The 22,391-nt window shown below is 28.4% G+C and overlaps 1 protein-coding gene across 1 annotated transcript in view; it reads left to right on the top strand.

The window, feature by feature from the left end:
- Positions 1–22,391, top strand: part of LOC126746284 (zinc finger protein 84-like) — a 153,671-nt gene that overhangs the window by 85,275 nt on the left and 46,005 nt on the right. The gene's annotated exons all lie outside the window — the stretch shown is intronic.

Here is a 22,391-nt window from a genome sequence, read left to right as displayed (position 1 = left end):
CCAAGCAATAGAAATAATTTTTTTATTCCAGGTTCTAGAGCAATTATTTATCTTTTTCCAGGCACTTAAATTAAATTTTTACTTCTTCCAGACACCTATGCCAATTTCTTATTTCTTCCAGGTACCTGAAGAAACTTTTCATTTCTTAAATCGTTTAAATTTATTTCTTTTTAGAAATAAAAAAATACCTGTAGACATTTAAAGTAATTTCCTTTCTGGTTATTTGAAATCATTTTTTTTCTAGTCATTTTAGGAATAATTCAAATATCTGTTGACAATTTCTTTTTTCTTTTAGGCACTTGAATTTATAACTTATTTTTTGCAAAAGCATTGTAAATCTTTTTTTCCAGAAAATGCATGTATGTATGCGTAAAATACGCAAATTTTCATTTTCTCTAGGCACTCGAAGTAATGTCTTATTTCTTCCTGGATCAATTTCTAATATTGTTCATCCAGCTGGAGCAATTTATTATTCGTTCCACTTGAAGTAATACCATATTTTTATCAGGTAATTTGAGCAATTTTTTTATGTTTTTCCAGTCAGTTGAAGTAATTATTTTTGTTGAATATTTAAATAAAATTTTATTAGGCACTTGAAATCATTTCTAATTTTTCTCCCAATATTTCAAGTGTTCTCTTTTAAAGCATTTTAAGAATATTTTTATTATTTCTGGTTACTTTAAGTAATTTCTAAGGGCATATATTTTTTTTTTAATTTTTAAGTTACTTTTCATAAGCATATAATCTACATTTTAATTTTCTGTGAATTAAGTCCACTTGAAGTACATTTTTATTTTTTTCAGGCATTTAAAGCAAATTTTACTTTACCCTTCGCTTTTCTTTACGCCTGTAAGTCTAAAGAATATTAAAATTTATTGTAAACATAAATTAAACAGTCTTATTTTTTCCAAACGCATTTAAAAGTGATTTCCTGTAGATATTTGAATTTTTTCTTATTTTTTCTTGGCGCCTAACGTCGTTTTTTCCAGGCATTTACAGCAAGTGTTAAGTTTCTTGAGGTACTTAAAGAAATTTATGAATTCTTCCAGGCACAACAACCATTTTTTTATTTTTTTTCCAGGATTTTAAAGTCATTCTTTTTTCGGACATTTAAAGAATATTTTAATTTCCTGTTGATACTTAGAGTAATTTCTTACTTCTTTCAGGCACATTGCATATTTTACGCAAATTCTAATTTTCCTTAGGCACTTGAATTAATTTCTTATTTTTTCCAGGTATTTAAAACAATTTCAATTTTTTTCTCGCTATTTAAAGTAATTTCTTTTAGGGCATACAAAAAATAAATATTCTAACATCCTGTTGGCACTTAAAGTAATTTCTTACTTCTTTCAGGCATTTTGCAAGTATTTTACGCAAATTCTAATTTTCCTTAGGCACTTGAATTAATTTCTTATTTTTTCCAGGTACTTAGAACAATAACAATTTTTTTCTTGCTATTTAAAGTAATTTCTTTTAAGGCATACAAAAAATACATATTCTAACATTCTGTAGGCACTTTAAGTAATTTCTTATTTCTTCCAGTTATGTCAAGCAATTTTTTATTTCTTTTGGGCTTTTAAAGGAGATTTTGATTTCCAGTAAGAACTTAAAGTTATTTCTTAAATCCAGGTTTTGGAGTACTTTCTTATTTCTTCCCAACAATTTCTTATTTTTTCCAGGCATCTGAAGTGGTTTCTTTACAGGCATCTATAGGGAATTCAAATTTCTTGTAAACATTCCAAGTAATTTCCTATTTCTTCCAGGAGTTTTAAACAATTTGTAAATTTTTTGCAGTCATAAAAAAAAATATTGATTTTTTTAGATATTTGAAAAAAAATTAATTTTTTTTTGCAAAAGCTTAAGGTTATTTTTTCCAGGTACTTGCCAGCAAAGTTTGCTTTAAATTTAGTTTTTATGGGCACTTAAAGTAATTTCTTCCAAATACCTGGAACAAATTTTAATTTTTTTCAGGTAGCTTAAATAAATTGGTATTTATCTAAAGCATTTAAAATTATTACTTTCTATGTACTTAAAACAATTCTTTGTCGTTTTTATTTCACGTTTGTAACTAAATTAATTAAAATATTATATTCAGATAATTAAGATAAGCTTAAAATTGTAAAAAAAGTAAAAAAATTATTTAACCACATGTAAGTATTACAGAAATAATTTCAACTGCTTGAAAGAAAGAACTAATGATCCTAATTATTTAAAGAAAAAAACTTTAAATCCTTGGAAAAATATAAAATTATCCCTTATTACCAAACTGACAAAAAAGATATCTTAAGTGTATGTTATATTATCTCTTAAGTTTATATGTTCTGAGAATATGCTTAATAATATTTGAAAAAATTATAATTCATTTTTCAGATTTATAGTGCCTGCCTGTAAAATCCTTCATAATTTTTCATAGAATATTTTTGGAGCACAATGCTTACATATCTAATTGACATATAAATATTCGTCTATATTCGCAAAACTTCCTAAATTTAAAAAAAAAATTGAAAAAGAGTTTCTTAAATTTTTTTTGATTAGATGACTCTGATTTTCAAATTACTAGAGACAAGAAAGAAAACATGAGGCAGTAGCTAGAGGATAACTTAATAACCCTCTATATAGAGCTATAAAGCTCTCAAAATTGAAATTTATTATAATTACAAATAAAACCCAAAAAAAAGTTCCTATTTCAAAGATACCGATCGGGTTCAAAATTGACTTGTCTTCGCCCGAGCCGGAGAATTAAAATATGATGTATGCCGCGACGTAGCGATTTCATGTTAGAACCTTATTAAAAACAGGACACGAGACAAGACAAAGATATATGACTCTCGGGATTTCTTGTTCAATTAAGAAATAAGTGCTTCCACATCCTGCGAAAATCCAAAACCGGTCCGTGGAGTCAAAGAAACGGCTGTTTAGATGCTCGGTACGTACTGAGACTTATGTATTACAGTAATTGTTGATAGATCAGCAATAAATGACTTTTGCTTCCAATGATTCAAAAAAATCGCAGTTCTTGATAACTACCTTACTTGCTTTAACGTATTACAGTTATTGTTAGCAGTTTAGGTTCCCAGCAAAACCCTATAATTTCAAAAAAATTACTCCCAAAACTACCTTACCTGCTCGGACAAACAGGTGCATCATTAAAAACAATATGGGTATAAAATAAAGAGGGACAATACAATTCGACTTAATATAGAGAGAGATAGTCGTGTCACGATGTGCTACGGTATGTATATGTTTTATGATGTGAGAAAGAAATCATTATCAAAAGAATTGGATGGCATATAAAGGCCTACCTGCTGTAGCTCCCTTTTTGCCTCTAGGTTAAAAATGTCTAGGGAATTTTGTATTTATTGTTCGGTGAGTTAGGGTTATTATTTTTTTGAACAGAGGCGTATCAGAAGATGTCTTTAAGTGATTGAAGTGTTTTATTTAAAAAAATATTATTTATAATATTTTTTTAAATGAGTTATTATATTGACTGAGTTATTATATAAAAATTATATAATAACTCAGAGTAATCCACAATACTAAAATTTGTGGTTTATTTTAGTAATAGTTCTGCCTTATCGGATATTCAGTTTAGATCATTTTTTTTAAATTATCAAAAGCTATCCAAGGGTGTAAGTTCTTTAAAATTATAAAATTTTATAATAATTTGAACAGAATATATAAATCTTTTAAAACCAAGAAAAAATGCACCAAGAAACTTAATGGAAAAAAAAATCTAAACAACAAATTAAAACTTTATTAAATTTTTTTTAATTAGTTACAATCCTTATCAGATATTAGCTTTAATCCAAGTTTAGTTCCAGACTTTCAATGTTTATTAAATTCTTATTATACACAGTACTTATCAGACATTTACCTACTTTCGTTTTAGATTTATTATACTATAATTATTATTAAAAATACATGCTCAATTATAATATAAAATTATCATTATTAAAAAAATTTTAGATCTCCACTGAGTTTCTACCAATTTATTAAATTTTATTTAAAATTGACTTTATATGAGGTAAATCGATAGAGTGTACTATACTATAATTTTTTTTTAATTTATTAAGCTAATATCACATACACAGCTTACCAGACATCTCAGATCAATCTAACAAATTAATTATTAAGTGCTAGCTATTATTGTAAACAAAACTGATGAGATATTGATAATAAAAAAAATTTTATTGGTAGTTAGCCTGTAAATATCAATATTTATATATAAATAGTCGACATCAATCATGCCTTATTAGATATTCAGTCTGAATTATTAAAAACTATTCATTTTCGAAAATTATTACATTTCAGAATAATTCAAACAGAAAACTTTCATCAAAAAGAGATTTTATTAGACACAGCGTTTATCAGATATTTAAATCCAACCTTACCCTTACTTCCAGATTTAATATATTGATTAAACTAAACCGTCAATTATCTAATTCAACTCTTGTTAACATATTTAATTACACAAGGCTTATTAGAAATTATTTTTAAAATTTATTAAAATCTCGTATTTATAAAAGCCTTACCACATGCCCATCAAATTCCTATTAACTTATTGAATTTTATTTGAATTTAGTTTCACATAGAGTATATAAGACGTACTATCAATCCTCTTGAGCCAATACTTATCATTTATTTAACCGAGTCTTTTTCGTAAATTTTATTCAATCAGGCCTTAAAATTTATTTATTATCAAATAGAGAGCTTATCTATACCTCAATTCAATCTAGTTAAATGATTATCAAATATTTTTTGGTTATTATAGTATACAAGACTAAAAAGACATTGATGGCATAGGAAATCTTCTTAGTAGCTAGACCATGGATACACTGTTTATAAATACATTACACTTTTTATTTGAATTTCATTATTTAATTCTTTTCAGACAATTTTTACAATCTGGTATTTAATCTAATTATTTTCTATTTTATTACTTAGGGTTTATCAAGTATCGGAGATATACAGAATTTTACCAATTGATTTGTTTCAGAAAACTTACCAGATATTCAGAATTATCAAAATTTTTATAAAGTTAAATAATTATTTTTTTAAAATGCTTAACTGAGAATTGAACACAAACCTTAAAGTTAAAACAAAATTAACATATGTTGGAGGATCCCTATCAGATATAAAATCAACTCAATTATTTTTAATATTAACTTGATAACAAGCTTTATTAAGCATTCAAATCTGAAAAACTCTTTCTTTGACTTATCAGATCATCAGCCCAATCCTCGAATCATTTTTTAGTTATCAATACTTATTAAACTCAACCTTTTAATTTAATTTTGTTATCCATGGCTTATCAGATAATTCTCCTCCAACTTGATAAATTTATATTTAATTGCATGGAGCTTCTCAGATATCCAATACAATAAGAATTTAACCAAATTGTTACCAACTTTATTACAACTTATCAGATATCCAAAAAACGTGACTTAAACCAATTTATTTTCACTGAACATATTTGATGATTATAAATTTGAAATACGTAATGCCTATAAAATACTTAATATTTAAAAATAATATTTAACTAATAATTCGACTTTAAAATAAATATTAAATTAACATATATTGGAGGACTTACTCGATATAAAACCAAGCAAACTCTATTATCAACTTTATTAAAAGCTTTATCAAGCGTCCAAGTCTGCTATATATACACATCAAAATAACCTAAGGAATACTTATAAAAATAGTTTTTTTCGCCTTATAAATTTTTATATATTTATATTTTTATACGGAATAGATACTACCTTTAATATTAAGATACCAACGAAGTAAAATAAATATTTGGGTACAAAAAATCATGCCAGAACAGCGTTTTTTGCTACTTGCAGATTTTGTCGAAATAACGCAGATTATAATTTCTAAATTCAAACGCAATATCGCATTTTCTGTGGTTCCAACCGAACAATTGTGATTTAGTTTTTATTTAATAAGAATGGAAAGACGACATTTAACTCGAGAGGAAATGCTAAGAGCAGTCGGAATGCTTGAGGCAGGAACAAGTCAAAGAGACGTTGTAAGAGCTTTGGATACATCTCCCAGTGTAATTAACCGTTTGTGGACAAGATATAGAGAGACAAATGATGTTAGAGAATGGCATCAAGGCCCGTTGCGAGTTACCACACCTGCCCAAGACCGTATTATAACTTTGCAAGCTCAAAGAAATCCCACGGTAACTCTGTTTTGGTTCAGCAGCTCTCACGAGACCATAACGTCGAGGTTTCAGGCCAAACTATTAGAAACCGTTTGCATGAGAGAGAACTTCATGCCAGAAGACCCCTAAGGGTTCCTCGGTTAACTTTAGAAAATCGAGGTGCAAGATTAACGTGGTGCCAAGAATATGTTAATTGGAATCAAGAAAAATGGACCACAGTTCTTTTTACGGATGAATCTCGATTTTCATTTTATCCTGATTCTGGTAGAATTCGTGTCTTGAGAGAGGAAGGAAATGAAAGTCGTTTGCGTCATGCCCGGGTAAGGCAAGGTGTAGGCAGTAGTAAGGCAACGTGGTGGATCACTCATTTTTGGGGTCGCATTAGACTTGACGGAAAAAAGAACCATTTTTGTGGAAAATACAATCACTGGAATAAGTTATAGGGATAATATACTACTGCCTGTAATTGTTCCATATTTACGCCAAATGGGCCCAAATTCGTTGTTGCAACAAGATAATGCCCCACCACATCGAGCACGGCTTGTACGAATCGCTATTGAAGAAAATCAAATCAATCTTCTACCCAGGCCCTCTACCTCACCGGACCTGAATCCAATTGAGCATGTTTGGGATTGGTTAAAAAGGCAACTTCTTCAACGATTTGACTTTTTTCAAAGCGCTCTGGAGCTTCGTCTTGCTGTGACACATGTTTGGAAAGAGTTGCTCCAAAAATTAATTAATAATTTAATTTTAAGTATGCCTGGCGATGCCAAAGTGTTATTAATAATAGAGGTGGACCATCTGGCTACTAGTTTAATTTGTATTTGGTAAATTTTTATTTTTATAATTTTTTTTAATAAACGGTAATAAATGGGATTTTGTTCTTTATTTTTATTTGGGCCCTAAATTATGAGTAAATTATAATCTACAATAAAAAGTTAATAATTATATTGTTATTTTATTCGAATAATGTAAAAAAATTGCAATAAATAATTTTGTTCCAATCTTCTCAAAAATATTAACATATTTGTATGTGTTCCCCAGACCATTTTGATGTGTGTACTTAGGTGAAATTTATCAAACTAAACCCGGTTTTTCTTTTTTTTTACAAGAAACTAAGGACACAGGGTTTATAAATAAATTACACTTTTTATTTTAATTTTATTATCTAGGGCTTATTAGATAATTCTCATCCAACTTGATAAATTTAGATTTAATTCCATGGAGCTTATCAGATATCTAACACAATGAGAATTTAACCAAACTGTTGTCCACTTTATTACAGAATATTATCAGATACCCAAAAAACGTGAGCTAAACCAATCCATTTTCACCGAACAAATAGAATTAAAGTAGACTATCACAATTTTTGGAAATTAGTAATAGATGATTAACAATTTTAATCATATAGTGTTTATGAGATAAATAATATTTAAATATTATTTAACTGTTTACTAACCCATTTTAAATTATAAATTTAAAAGAAACATCGAAATTTAAAAAAAATTAACATGCTTTATTTAGTATCAACCTTAATATGTGTCTTATCAAATATCTAAGTCTAAATAACTCTTTGTTTGACTTATCAGATAACAGCCCAACCTAAGTCAAATCCTTTTTTAATTATCAACACTTAGGTAAAAAATATAATATTTAACCTTGTTTTAATATTTATTACAAGAAATTCATCAGAAATTATACCTCTTAACAATATAAATACAGAGCTTACCAGACATTTCTCACACAAACTTTCCAAAAAATGTAACTTATGAAAATATTTTTTCTTCACTTCCAAACTCTTATTTTTAAATTTTATTATGCAAAGATTATCAGACAATTAACAAAATCATTTTACTTACTCTGATGTAAAAAACTAAAAAAATGTACTTACTATGTAGCAACAGCACTAAAACTTACATTTATGCTAAATCAACAAGACACAGTTATAATAAAATTAATATTTGAAAAAAATTGTTTGCAACAAAATTTCATCAGATGCCGAATAAGTAAAAGAACAGCTATAGTTCACCCATTATCTGATAAAGTTAGCTCTTTACCATAGAGCATAGATACACTATCTTTTAATAAATATAACCACTCTTCATCTTTGATTGCTCCACGCCACTGTACCTCTAAAATTCTTGCGTTCTCCGATCGGCGCCTTCATTCAAGATAGATCTTCATTAATATCCTTTTGATTATGGCGGCCTTCCTTTCATTTCTCTCCCCCTATTAAGTCCATTTCGATCCGAGTGATTTACCTGAATCTCATATTCATTCCTCGGGCTACAATTATGATGTCTCAGTGTTTTATGGAAAGTAGCTTAAGCTTCTCGGAAAAAAAAAATCACAATTTTAATATTATGTAAGGAAGTCGAGGCAAAACGCGTTTTTATACTGTGGTAGACTCGGTACACATCCGGGATGTCATATTCTATGGTTGAATGAAGAGTAAAAAAAGAGAGATGCACGTTCCTCATTGTGCCAACTGACTGAAGGTGAAGAAAGGATGAAGAAGTGAAGTACAAAAACGAACTACGGTCACGATCTTTCTGAGACGAGATCACGTGCCATCTAGAAGCACGTGCAACAATCATTGTTACAAGCCGTTTATTGTTTGTTCTTCTCAGTTTGCTTGGAAAGGCATGAAATGGATGTAGGTGATACTAAAGCTTTTTTCCTTTTAACACTTTGCTGCAATTACTCATAATGATATAATAAGAAACCCGCCTTGCGCCAACAAACTATACACGTAAAAGCAGCCATTTAAGTAGCTTTTAACAAATGGTATTATAAACTTAGGTGATTTTAAGCTGCATTAAAATATGATTCATAAGGCCTTAAATACTATAAAGGTGTCACGAATGCGCTTAGCGCTTGTTATGCTCGGTTTTAAATATGTTTTATGTCTTTTTAAGAAAATTTAGTTAAAGTGCTTTCTCGACATGGGACTATCTTAGTTTATAGTTTGACCAGAAGTAATTTAATCTCGACACATAAAATATGAAACTTTCAAGGCCTGTATTCGCTCCTCTTAATCAACCGAGTAGGTTTATTACATTCTATGCCCGGCATTTAATAAATCAAAACTAATCTAAAACAATCGGTTCTAGTTGGCGAGCACGGCGTGCAGGTATATCACAACCGTTTACATGGGCCGCTAAGCATAGTAATCTCATCTGGGTTGCTTTTTTACGCCCCTGGGGTCATGCTACGGTAGTTTAACCACCTTAGGTATACACCAGAATATTTTGTTAATGATATGGTATTTAGAGAGAAAATCAATTTAGCTTTTAAATACTAAAGTTTCTTGCTTTATTCACTGTTGATTTTTAATAGACTTCAACAGTCACATAAGAAAGGACCTTGCGAAAAAAGTTATCTCATTAAGGTGATTTTTTAAGTCTTTTTTATATGGATTTCCACATAGAAAAGAAATTAGAAATTACAAAAAATAATCTGGAAAAATTTTAATTAAATATGGGAACCATTATGTTGTAGAATGGCTAGTAAAGACGTTACTTACTAAAAGTGTTTGTACTTAATTTAAAAGATTTAATTTAATTTCACTACAAAGAAAATTAATATATTTTAGGGAAGTTTCAGATTATGCCCAAAAATGTCTACTAAAGACTGAAAACCTAAGTCGCCATATGAGTTTCAAAACTGCAAATTTGGTGGGTTTTGGACCTTGGTTGACAAAAATGAATCCTAATTATTGAGTAAATTTTAAGGTGCAGTAGACGTTTTGATATTAGAATTATTGGTTGGAAAATGCCAATATTTGCAAGAACAGTTAAAATTTGATAAGAAACTTTTAGCCATCAAAGGTGAATCAGAATACTTTCTTTTTAATAAAGTACTTAAAGAAAAAATTACTTTTTGCCTAATTTAGTGCTAAAACAATCTTAATTAGATAATTTTTAAGCTCCTTTTGATGGATTTTTTATTGACTTCAACAGTCACATAGGAAAGTAAATTAGAAATTACCTAAAATAACATGGAAAGTCTAAGTAACATCTGGGAATTATTATCTTGATAATGGCAAAATAGTCTATCTAAGCTAGGTTTAGTCTATCTGAAGAGACATTGCTTTCACTTAATGTAATGTACCTAAAATACACGATTGTAATGTACCTAAAATAACACGGAAAATTTAACTAAAATTTGGGAATCATGGTGCTTTCACTTAACTTAACGGATTTTCACGAAAAAGGTGTTAATACCATTCAAAAAATTTATTCAAGTCAAACTCACTTGTTTACTAAAAAAATCAATCCCAACTAAATTGGACTTTTTAGTCCTCGGGTATACAGCCAGAATATTTTGTTGGTGATATTATGCTTAGAAAGAAAATTAATTTTTGCTTTATTTACTGTTGATTTTTAATAGACTTTAACAGTCACAGAGGAAAGGAACTTAGTTTGTTGAAAAAAAGCAATCTTATTCGGGTGATTTTTAAGCTCCTTTTGATAGATTTTAATAGACTTCAACAGTCACATAGCAAAGTAAATTAGAAATTACCTAAAATAACATGGAAAGTCTAAGTAACATCTGGGAATTATTATCTTGATAATGGCAAAATAGTCTATCTAAGCTAGGTTTAGTCTATCTGAAGAGACATTGCTTTCACTTAACCGCTTAACGTGTTTACCCGAGGTATCTCGGGTAAGCTCGTCTGTCACATTTTCACTAACCCGAGTTAACTCGGGCAAAAATAAATTATTGGGTATCTTGTGTGCGGACCCGAGATAATACCACAGTCTAACTTGAAATCTATATACTTTGATAATACGTTTTACTCGTTTATATGCAGTTTTTGGCTACCGCAAACGAACTTGAAATGCGAACCGGGGTGTTTCTTCACTGGATGCATATTGTGATTTGATTTCGCAATACTTAGTCAGTACGTCTTTGGTTGTAATAGGGGATTGATTATCGCATATTTTGTGTTTTGTTTTGCAATTTTACGTTGAACAATGGAGAGCGACAGTGACGAAAGTTTCGATGGTGTTGATATCGAAGGTGACGTCGATGAGAGCGAGTCGGGCACAAGTTTGGATGTTTCAACGTCGAGTTCTGATTCTGGTAACTCGGAAAATTTATTGCTGGCACGTAGTTGGTACGAATTACAGCCTGATTCCCTGGAACCACCAGCTTTTCCATTTTCTGCAAGACCGGTTGTTCATTTCGGCTCGAATGGTGAGTACAATTTACTTCAATTTTTGATGCTGAGATATTTGACCACATTGTTACTGAAACCAATCGTTATGCGATTCAAAAGAAATTTAAAAAATGGTCCCCAGTAACTGCTGATGAAATGAGAGTATTTTTGGGGCTTATAATTCTTCAAAGTATTATAAAAAAGCCTGAAATGAGGCAATATTGGTCTAAAAATCCTTTATTACTAACACCTTTTTTTGTAAAATGCCATAGCAATAAAAGATTTGAAGCAATCATGTCAAATCTACATTTTGCTAATAACGAACCCTTTGATGCTGAGAACCATTCAAATTCAAAGCTAAATAAAATATGGCCAATCTACGACAAGCTAGTAAATAAATTTCGAGATACAGTTACTCCAGAAAAATATGTAGCAATTGATGAAAGCCTTTTATTATATAAAGGTAGACTTGGTTGCATCCAATATATTCCTCTGAAATGAGCACGTTTTGGCATCAAAACATAATTATGTTATGTGAGTCAAAAAGTGGTTATGTATGGAATTTTATTATTTATACAGGAAAACATACAAATCTGGATCAAGAGTATGCTAATATGCCAGTTTTATCGCAGGTAAATATGATGCTGTCCAGGGATTTGCTAAATCAGGGCTATTGCATTACAATGGATAATTTTATAATTCTCGAAAATTAGCGGATCTATTGTTGGCCAAGCAAACGGATGTTTATGGAACAGTAAAATTAACGCGAAAGGAGGTTCCTAGGGAGCTGAAAGAGAAGAAATTGAAGAAGGGCGAAATATTCGGACTTCAAAGGGGTAAAGTGTCTCTGATTAAGTGGAAAGATAAAAAGGACATTTCTCTAATTTCCACTGTTCATTCAAACAAATGCATAAAAGTTGAAACACGAAGGGGAAAAAAAATAAAACCAAAAGTAGTTGTGGACTATAATGATACTATGGGTGGAGTAGACCGAGTCGACCAGCACTTGGCTGATTATACCTTACCAAGGAAAAGAGGTAAGAAATACTATAAGAAAATATTTTTCCACCTTTTGGATTTAGCCCTATGGAACTCTTTTCTAATATATGTAAAAACGGGCGGAACAAAATCAGCACTTGTATACCGATTGGAGCTTATAAAGCAAATAATGGAAAAATATCATCAAAAATATCATCCTTCAACACAGCTCACTCCTCTTCGTCTGACTGGACGACATTTTCCAGATCTTATCCCAGCTACGGAGAAAAAGACAAATCAAACCAGACAATGTGGAGTTTGCAGCAGGGCTGGAGATGAACGCGGAAAAAAAAATCGAAAAGAGACCAGATATTACTGTGCAGATTGTGACACCCCCTTGTGTGTTACTCCCTGCTTTAGGGTTTACCACACAGTTCTAAATATTTAAAAAAGTGTTTTTTCTACCTACTTACATGTTATTTTTAAGTTTCAGATATGTCAAATTAGGTTTATGTTATGTACTTCAAATATAGAATAATGTTTTTTGTTGTTCGAGTTAACTCGGGTAAGACATGTATGAAAATAAACGTCTGTTTTTTCACAAAAAAATTGGGTTTTCTTAAATTTTTAACTCTAAAAAGTAAAACATTATTCGATTTAGTTTAATATTACAGAATAAAGAAATTCGATTTTTTTTGATCCATTTTTAAAAATAAGCTAGATCGTTAAGCGGTTAAAAGATTTTTTAGTAAAAGTGTGAATAGAGGCTAAAAGGCTAATAAGCCAGACGTAATAGATTTTAAGTTCCTTCCTTAGATAAATGTTCATAAAGTTCAACAGTCATGAAGCAAAGTAAATTCAAAATTACCTGAAATAACGTGGAAAATTTAAGTAAAATAGGAAAATTATTATTAGACTTATGATTTTCTAAAGGAAGCAATTCCAAGGGAATTTAATTTTTAGACCCATTTGCATTAGTCTAGCCACCAAAGAGATACACCGGAATATTTTGTTAATTGGTGCTTAGAAAGAAAATTATTTTTTGCTTTACTTACTGCTGATTTTTTAAAGACCTCAACAGTCACAGAGGAAAGGAACTTAGTTTGCTAAAAAAGTAATCTTATTTGGGTGCTTTTTTAAACTTTTGTATTGATTTCCATCCGAATCCAGGTAGATTCCATCCGAATTCGACAGTCACATTGGAAACTAAATTAGAAATTATCTGAAATAACATAAAAAATTTAAGTAAAAATTGACAATCATTATCCTGTCGAATGGCAGTTGAAGTGTTATTTACACAGTGTACTCTGGCTGAAAATTAAGTGCTTCTACTTAACTTTATGGATTTTTGCGTTAAAAGTGTTAATAAAATTCAAAAATTTCATACGCCGAACTCACTTGTCGTTCAAGTTCTAAAGAAAGCAATCTCGACTGGATTGGACTTTTATGTTCTGAAGTCATGATGCAGTAGCTTAAACACCAAACGGATACCATAAAATATCTTTTTAATTTTTGCTTTATTTACTGTTAATTTTTAATAGACTTCAACAGTCACAAAGAAAATGAACTTAGTTTGCTAAATAAAGTAATATCATTTGGCAACTTTTTTAAGCTCCTCTAAATGAATTTCAATAGACTGTAATAGTCACATAGAAAAGTAATTAAAAAGTAAAAGATTTTTCTGTACAAGTGTGAATAGAGTCTAAACAGTTGATAAACGAAACCCACTTATGACTTGTTAAAGAAAGAAATCCCAACTGCATTGTACTTTTATGTCTTGAAGTCATACTGCGTTAGTTTAGTGACCAAAGGGATACACCATAATATTTTGATAATGGTGTGAGACTTAAAGAAAAAAATAAATTTTGCCTTATTGATTATAACTTCAACAGTCACATAGACAAGTAAATTAAATATTACTTAAAATTTAACTTATACATGGAAATCACTATCTTGTAGAATAGCAATTTAATAATTAATTATACACAGTCTACTCTAGCTGAAGAGGAAGTACTTCCCCCTATTTAAAGAAATTTTTTTAGTAAAAGTACTAATAAGTCCAAAAAGTTAATGAACTGAACTTACTTATACATGGGAATCATTTTCTTGTAGAATAGCGATTTGATAATTAATTATACACAGTTTACTCTAGCTGAAGAGGAAGTACTTCCACTTATTTAAAGGCATTTTTTTAGTAAAAGTAGTGATAAAGTTCAAAATTCTTGAACTTATTTATAGTTTACTAAAAAAATTAATGTCGACTGAATTGAATTTTTATGTTCTGATGTCATGCTACGGTAGTTTAATAGACATTTTGGGATAAATTTATATATCGCATCCATATGAATACATATTAGTGTGGATTTTCCTTTGTATTTATTTATTTAGGTATTTCGTAATTTTTCTTTCTTTCGGATATCATCTGATCTTTTTTTCTCAAACTTGTCAATATACCGAAATATTAATTGATCAACCCGATACTACAAACACCTCACCAATTATTAAAAAAATGATATTTATTTTAATAGTTGTTTAAAAATATTAAGACCATGTAGTATCATTGCCATATATTGAAGAATAGCATGAAGTTACTTTTTCTAGGGCTTATTTATGTGTAATTAAGAAATAGTATCATTTGGAAAAAAAAATTCTATTCTTAAAGAGTTATTGACAATTTTTCCAGAACAGATTTTTTTTTAATTTATGATCTTTTTGGAAATAAAAGAACAATAATAATATAATAGCAAATTGAATTTTTTTGATAGACCCTTCAAACTTAAAGAAATACAAATTAATGCTGTATTTCTTTAAAATTTTTAGAATGTTCTCGACACATTAATAATAGTACAACTTGTACTAGCATATTACATTTATAGCTTAAGATAGTTACATTACATCAAATAAAAGGAAGAAAAAATAATTTCGACTAAACAGAATAAATGTATTTATAACGATTTATAATGGCCACAGCAAAACCAAACGAAAATGATCCCGTCGGATGCATAAAGATCAAGGAGCGAGCCAAAAACGGTTTCAGTAGGAGCAAAACACCGAGCAATAAGTATACAAACAAAATCGCACGGCACATCACCGATTCACCATTGTCCCATCGTGATGAGGGCCGGCCCCTTTGATCACATGGGAATCGGCCCATTATTGGACCGAGACAATGGGCAGCGACTCTGCCCAATAAATCAGCACCGTCCGACGAAAGGGAATAGTAAGTGATGGGCCCCGCAAACCTGAACTCTACTGAATAATGGATCGATTATTTTTCGGTACTCTTTTCGCCATCCTCTTTTTGCTGACTTACAGGATGTGATAACTTCTATTGTGACACCTTCACGTACACCGTCCGATTTTATATCAGTCAAGGTACTCATCAGGCATATCGAGTTACATCCAAACGATGGATTTTTTACAAATTTTCAACTTATCTACTTGAAAATTCTATAATAAAATTTCTTTTTCTGTGCTGGTTCAAGTCTTATTTATGTAATAAACATTCACTACCCAAAGTCAATCGATAAGCAGCAACCTAAATAATAAAACTATGTGTTAGTCCTCCTAGACAAAAACCAACAAGTAGCCAATCTCACCATCAATACTTGTCCTTTATTTTCCTATCTAACTTAAACCGAGACACGTCACCGGGGACCAATATAAAATTATCAGACCCTAGTTTCAAACATCAAAATATAAGTAAAATAGAGAAATCATTATCTTGTAAAATGGCAATTGAAGAGTTAACTATACACAGTGTATTCTAGTCTAGCCCTCAAAGGGATACACCAGAATATTTTCTTAATTGGTGCTTAGAAAGAAAATCATTTTTTTGCTTTACGTACTGTTAATTTTTAATGGACCTCAACAGTCCCAGAGTAAAAAAACTTAGTTTGCTAAAAAAGCAATCTCATTTGGGTGCTTTTGTAGGTGGATTTCCATCTGAGTTTGACAGTCACATTAGAAAGTAAATTAGAAATTACCTGAAATAACATGAAAAATTTAAGTAAAATCTGGCAATCATTATCTTGTCGAATGGCAGTTGAAGGGTTATTTATACGCAGTGTACTCTGGCTGAAAATTAAGTGTTTCTACTTAACTTTATGGATTTTTGCGTTAAAAGTGTTAAAAAAGTTCAAAAACTTGATACACTGTACTCACCTATCGTTCAAGTCCCAAAGAAAGCAATCTCAGCTGGATTAGACTTTTAAGTCCTGGAATAATGATGCAGTAGTTTAGACACCAAACGGATATCATAAAATATCTTGTCTTGAATGGAGATCGTAAATTAAAAAAACTTCTTTCTTCCTTCCAGATAATTAAAGTCTTTAAATTAAAATTAATGGAAAATCAGATTTTCCTATTAAATTGATAAATTGTAAGTGCAAATAACACTTTATAATAACGTCTGTTGTGATTCATCTTCACATTCACAATACAATTTAAAATTTGGGAATTAATAAATTTTTATCACATATTTAGTGAATGGCCTACCTAAACAGTTAAACAAAATTACTCCATTAAATACGACTCAAAATTACAGTAAAAATTTCACACTTTTTTACCGTCAAATAAGCGTTAAATTCGACAACTAATCCCCGACGACGTACAATCCTGACACACATAATTCCATTTCCCACGAAACGGCCATTCATCGTTCATAACAAACCAATTTTATCGTTACTGTTGCACATCAATCTTTCTAGTTTTTTTTATCGTCCGTATCATCCCGATAAACGACGATTTCAATCTGAGACCTGAGTTAATTTTTTGCTTCGTTGCCTAAAACAAACATTCTGTCAAATTGAAAAATTGAAACTCGTGTAAAAAGTACCTCCCAGAACGCGTCCAGACATGGTCGCTCTCCTTCTCGTCTTTACCTTCTTTCGTCAGTCGGAAAAAGATGTAATGAACGAACAATGATTGAATAATAAGTTTGTAACAATATCTACAGGGCAGCACTATAACGTTGTTACAGCAAAGTACATTTATGTATTTTGAATTAATTTGAAATGTAGATTTTTTAGTCTGACGCTCGCGGCTTATCATTAAAAATAATGTTGAAAATCACAGTATATATATATAAGTCCATACAACAAGAATGAGGAATTTTATATTTTAAGAAAAATTACTTCTAATTATATGATAAGTTACTATCAAATAAGATTTAGAAGAATAAAAATTACTTAAGTTTAATAAAATATGAAAGAAGTCAACAGTCAACTAGGTAAGAAACTTTGGAAGTTGAATTGATAAAATGTCTTCCGATCACATATTTCCTCGCAAAAAAAGTTTGGTTCTCCTTGTATACTTAATTAATTTCTCAAACGTTTCCACCATTAGCAATCACAGGAAATTCTTGTGGTATAGCTAAGAAAAAAAAATCGTCTAATTGTCTATTCATAATTCCACCTGTTCTTGGTAAAGTTACTTTGTTAAATACCCAATGAGTAATAAACATAAAGTAACGCTTTTATGTCGAACACGGCGTTGCAAGAAAATTCGTTATTTGTTCTTATATTAATTGACATGTTTAATGTTATAGCTGGATTCGATTTGAATAATTGTATGACGTTAAGCAATATGCAGGAAATGAAGTGGATTTTATGACTATATTGGATATTATATTGGTTTTTAATAAAAGGTGTTTTGTCTTTCTAACCGGATTTTTAATATAAAACTTGTCAAAGGAGTCAAAGTTAAGTAAATTGAAAAAAAAATCTAGCTGAGGAAACTCTTTTATTATATTTAATTAAATTTGTATATACTAACATTGTAGAAATTTAAAATAAACACAATAAAAATTGTCTATTAAAAAAAGTAATAATTTTTTATTTGTTTAAAGATAATATGCAAAAAACTATGTTTTTTATTAGCCTTTATGAACTATTCCTAAAAAGACGTTTATTTTAATTTATTATTTTTGGTATTGTAGAATTTTTTTTTTATTTAATTACCTAACTTTTAATTTAAATTAACTACAAGCAAACTTAAACAAAATTTTGGTAAACAAAAATTTCCTTATCAGCTTTTGTTTTAATTTAAATTAAATATTAGCCAACTTGTATCTAATTGTAATTAATACAAGAAGGTCCATTTAAATTAAATTTTATTAGCAGCCTAAAATTTTGATTTTGTTTTATAAATTCTATCGAAGTTTATTATAAGAATATTTATTTAAATTAAAATCTATTTACTTTCTTTTATTTTAGTTATTTTTTTTAAATTATGAAATTTTATTGTTTTTTGTTTTAATTACTCTTTTATAGCTATAAGGCCAATTTCATGAAATTTTATTACAAAAATATTAATTTTAGTTTCATATTTTCAGAATATTTTGTTCTCTTAAAATCATATATTTAATTTATTTTTTTTAAGATTTTTAAATAATAATTACTTAAAATTTGAAAAATTAATTAAATTTGTTTTTAACTAAATAACTTAATTACAAACCAGCTTTAATTTAATTTAATTGAATTTTTTAATTCAAATTAACTTTAAGCAAACTTTTAATAATAATAATAATAATTTTTATTTAGCATAAATAGAAAGCATACATACAAAAACAAAAAATTTCCTCAATAATTCCTTTTATAAAAATTTGTTGCAAATTAATTACAAGGTACTTCTATCAAAGTTTAACACTCGAAAATCTGTCTCCTCCTTTTTTATTTTTTTTTTTAAATTTTGTAAAATGGTGAAATTTTATTAAAGGACTTCTTTTAATTTGATTTTTGTTATAATTTAAATTAGGTGCAAGTAATTTTTATAAAATTTTATTACAAAGATTTTATTTTTAATATATGTAAATTAATATCTGCTTTTCAAATATTTTTTTTTAAATTCTACAACCAGTGAATTGAAATAATTTTCGTTAAATAAAGTAACTAAATTACAAGCCAATTTTAATTAAAACTTTTTTATTCAAATTAACTCCTTTTGAAAATTTGCTATACATTTATTATTTTATTTTTATATTTGATTTATTTTAATTACCAGCAAACTTCAATCAAAGCTTGTAAAAATAAATTTATTTAAATTCAATTTTATTTTTTTTTTCAGTTTTAACTAATTGTGTAAAATTGTAGAGTCTTGTGTAAAGGAGATTTTTTTATTTATATTTTTGTAAAATAAAGAATAACTACATGTCAGTGGTACATATGTTAAATTTCTTGTTTATTATTTAGATATTTAATTTATTTTTTAATACCTTGAAAATTTGTTACATATTTCTTTAATTGATTTTTTTTAATTAGATTAACTACCATCCCACTTCTATAAGAATGAATTAAAGAAAAGTTTATTTACTTTTTTTATTTTTATAAATTTATGAAGTTTTGATAGAAAGATTTTTTCAACTTGAATTAATTACAAACCTATATTTTATCAAAGTTAATTATAAGAACATTTATTTAAATTAATTTTTATTTAATTTTAACTAATTTTGTAATGCTGTAAAATTTTGCTAAGGAGAGTAATAGTTTTTTAAATCAAAATCTTTAATACTTAAAAAACTAATTAAGTGTTTTAGATAATTAAATTAATTAAACTACAAGCATTATTAATTTAATTTAACTTTCTTTGTTAATGATAATAATAATATTTTTACTTAGCATTAATCTAAAAAGTTAAAAATGAACCACCAACAAACTCTTATAAAATTTTTCTACAGAGAGGTTTATTTTTAATTTAATTTCTGTTTTTAAACTGAGTTAACTAAAAGCCAAAATAAAATTTTTATATAAAGAAGTTGAATGACAATAAATTAATATTTTTTAATAAAATTATATACATGACAAGCCAGGTTTAATTAAATTGAATTTATTATTTTTGTTTATTCAAATTAAATATTAGCAAGCTTTTATGAATTTTATTACAGATTTTTTAAAATTTTGTTACAGATATCTTATTTATGACATTATTATTTAACCAAGAAATTTTTTTAAATTAAATTACAGACTGGCTTCTATGAAATTTTGTGACAAAGAAGCTCTTTTTAATATTGTAATTTTTTTAAACTGACTTTCCTAAAAGACAATTTAAAATTTCTATATAGATAAGTTCACTTTAATTTTAGATTTTTATTTAGGCGATTAATTAATTTTTCCGGTAGTTAAACAAAAAATTCGCTACACGACATCTTAGTTAACAAAAGATTCCGAAACTCTGTCACAACTCAAAGAGACACGTATTAAGCTAAAATTGATATAAGCGAACCTGTAATGAATATATTGGAAACTACTTTAAACATTAACCTAAGGGAGAACAACATCATTGATAACGTCAATGATATATGGATTTCAGAGCCAGCTCAGTACAGCCATAAACCAACATCCAACTATGAGTGTCAGACTTAGAAAACAGCGAGAAAATACTATAATTTCCTATGAAAATTTCATAAGAACACCCTGTATAATAGGCAATAAGGCAAATGTCCTCCGATAATACCAGTGTAATTTTTTTAAAATAGTGATCTTCCATTCTTAAAGCGTAAAACGCGACATTAGTTCCGGTTTTTCGAACGATCGAATTGAGAAAAATGATCGTCTGTGCGATTCCATCGACGTGGTAGATCGGTTGTGATCTGGTTTTTCAAATTACGCGATCGATCAGAAAAAACGACCGCATGACTAAATGGGAACCGATGATTGTCCGAATATACTTGGGCTATTTGAAGGATTTAATTAAAAGTAAAAAAAAAAGTTTAATATTTAATTTGTATACAGGGAGGTCTAAATCTTTATCTGTCAGCTGATTTTTACATAAGAATATAATCATATAACCAGAAAGCACCTTTTGCATTCTTCAAGGGGTTCCATTACCGTCATCGCATCCCATAAACGTTAAACGCAAAAAGCTATTTGCAATCTCCTTTTTTGACGCTTTCAATTTATAACCGGCCCCGTTTTTAATATTTTAATAATAATCTCGCATGCACTTCGTTCTGAAGCTACAGAAGCCCCGGCCGTATCTTTTCATATCTCTTATGGGGAGATATAGAAGCATGGAGTTCGTATATTACCTTTAGTTGGTCAGAGGCGGAGACATTATCATAAAAATATGTTAAATTATTCTCTTCGTCAGAGCTTTCGAAAATGATACCAACATGAGAGGTCCAAGTTAGAAATATTGGAAAATTGTTCGCACCTTCTACCATGACTAAGAAACGGCAAAGAAGTGAAGCTCAGTAGGTTTCCCGAGTAAAAGTTTTTTATATATTTAGTGGAATCATTAACTCTTAAATAACAAAAAATTATAAATTCGGGAATTTTTTATTATGAGTTCGTTCTAACGTTTAATATGTAGAGGATATACAAAATTCTCTTGGATGGCCTCTGATTTTTTTCATATGGATGATTTACCGGATTATAATGCATAATTTTAAAGGCAATTACGAACAAAAAACGAGAAATTAAATTTATTCAAATATCCTTCATGACTGAAAAGAAAACGTTTATTTTCAAATTTATTGGTCTTCACTACAAAAATTACCTATTTAAAATAAAATTCTTATTAATAAAAAAAAAATCGAAAAATATATTTTTTTTTAAATAAACTATGAATTTAAAAGATTTTCTTTAAATCGAATTCGTTGGTTTACTTATTACTTATTAAGTATACTATAAGTATTAGATTTGTAGCCCTATTTTGTATTATTTATCAAAATATGCAAAAAATATTATTCTTTTTTATTAAAACCTTAAACATACATTTTTTGAAACTTTACTCGACTTTTCTATTAAATTTAATTTAAGTAAAAGTCATTTCTATTAAACTTCTATGAAAATTTATTGCAGTGTTTTTTTGAGATTTTTTTATGCAAACTTGGTATATTTTTTTTTTGTATTTAAAGCTGATTTTAAATTTTAATTAAAAGCCGACTTCTATTAAAGTTTATTGTAGTAAAGTTTAAAAATTCAATTTTATTTTCTTTTTTTCTTAAATTTTAGTTAATTTTGTAAAATTGTGATTTTTTAAAATTTCATTTATGTCAATTTTTATAAAATTTTATGACTAACATGTTACGTCTAATTTCTTGTTTTTACTCCGATATTTAATTTAAATTTTTAATAGTAT

This window comes from Anthonomus grandis, chromosome 17 (assembly GCF_022605725.1).
Source record: "Anthonomus grandis grandis chromosome 17, icAntGran1.3, whole genome shotgun sequence".
In the NCBI taxonomy this organism is placed as follows: domain Eukaryota; kingdom Metazoa; phylum Arthropoda; class Insecta; order Coleoptera; family Curculionidae; genus Anthonomus; species Anthonomus grandis.
This window is presented reverse-complemented; position numbering and strand designations above follow the sequence as displayed.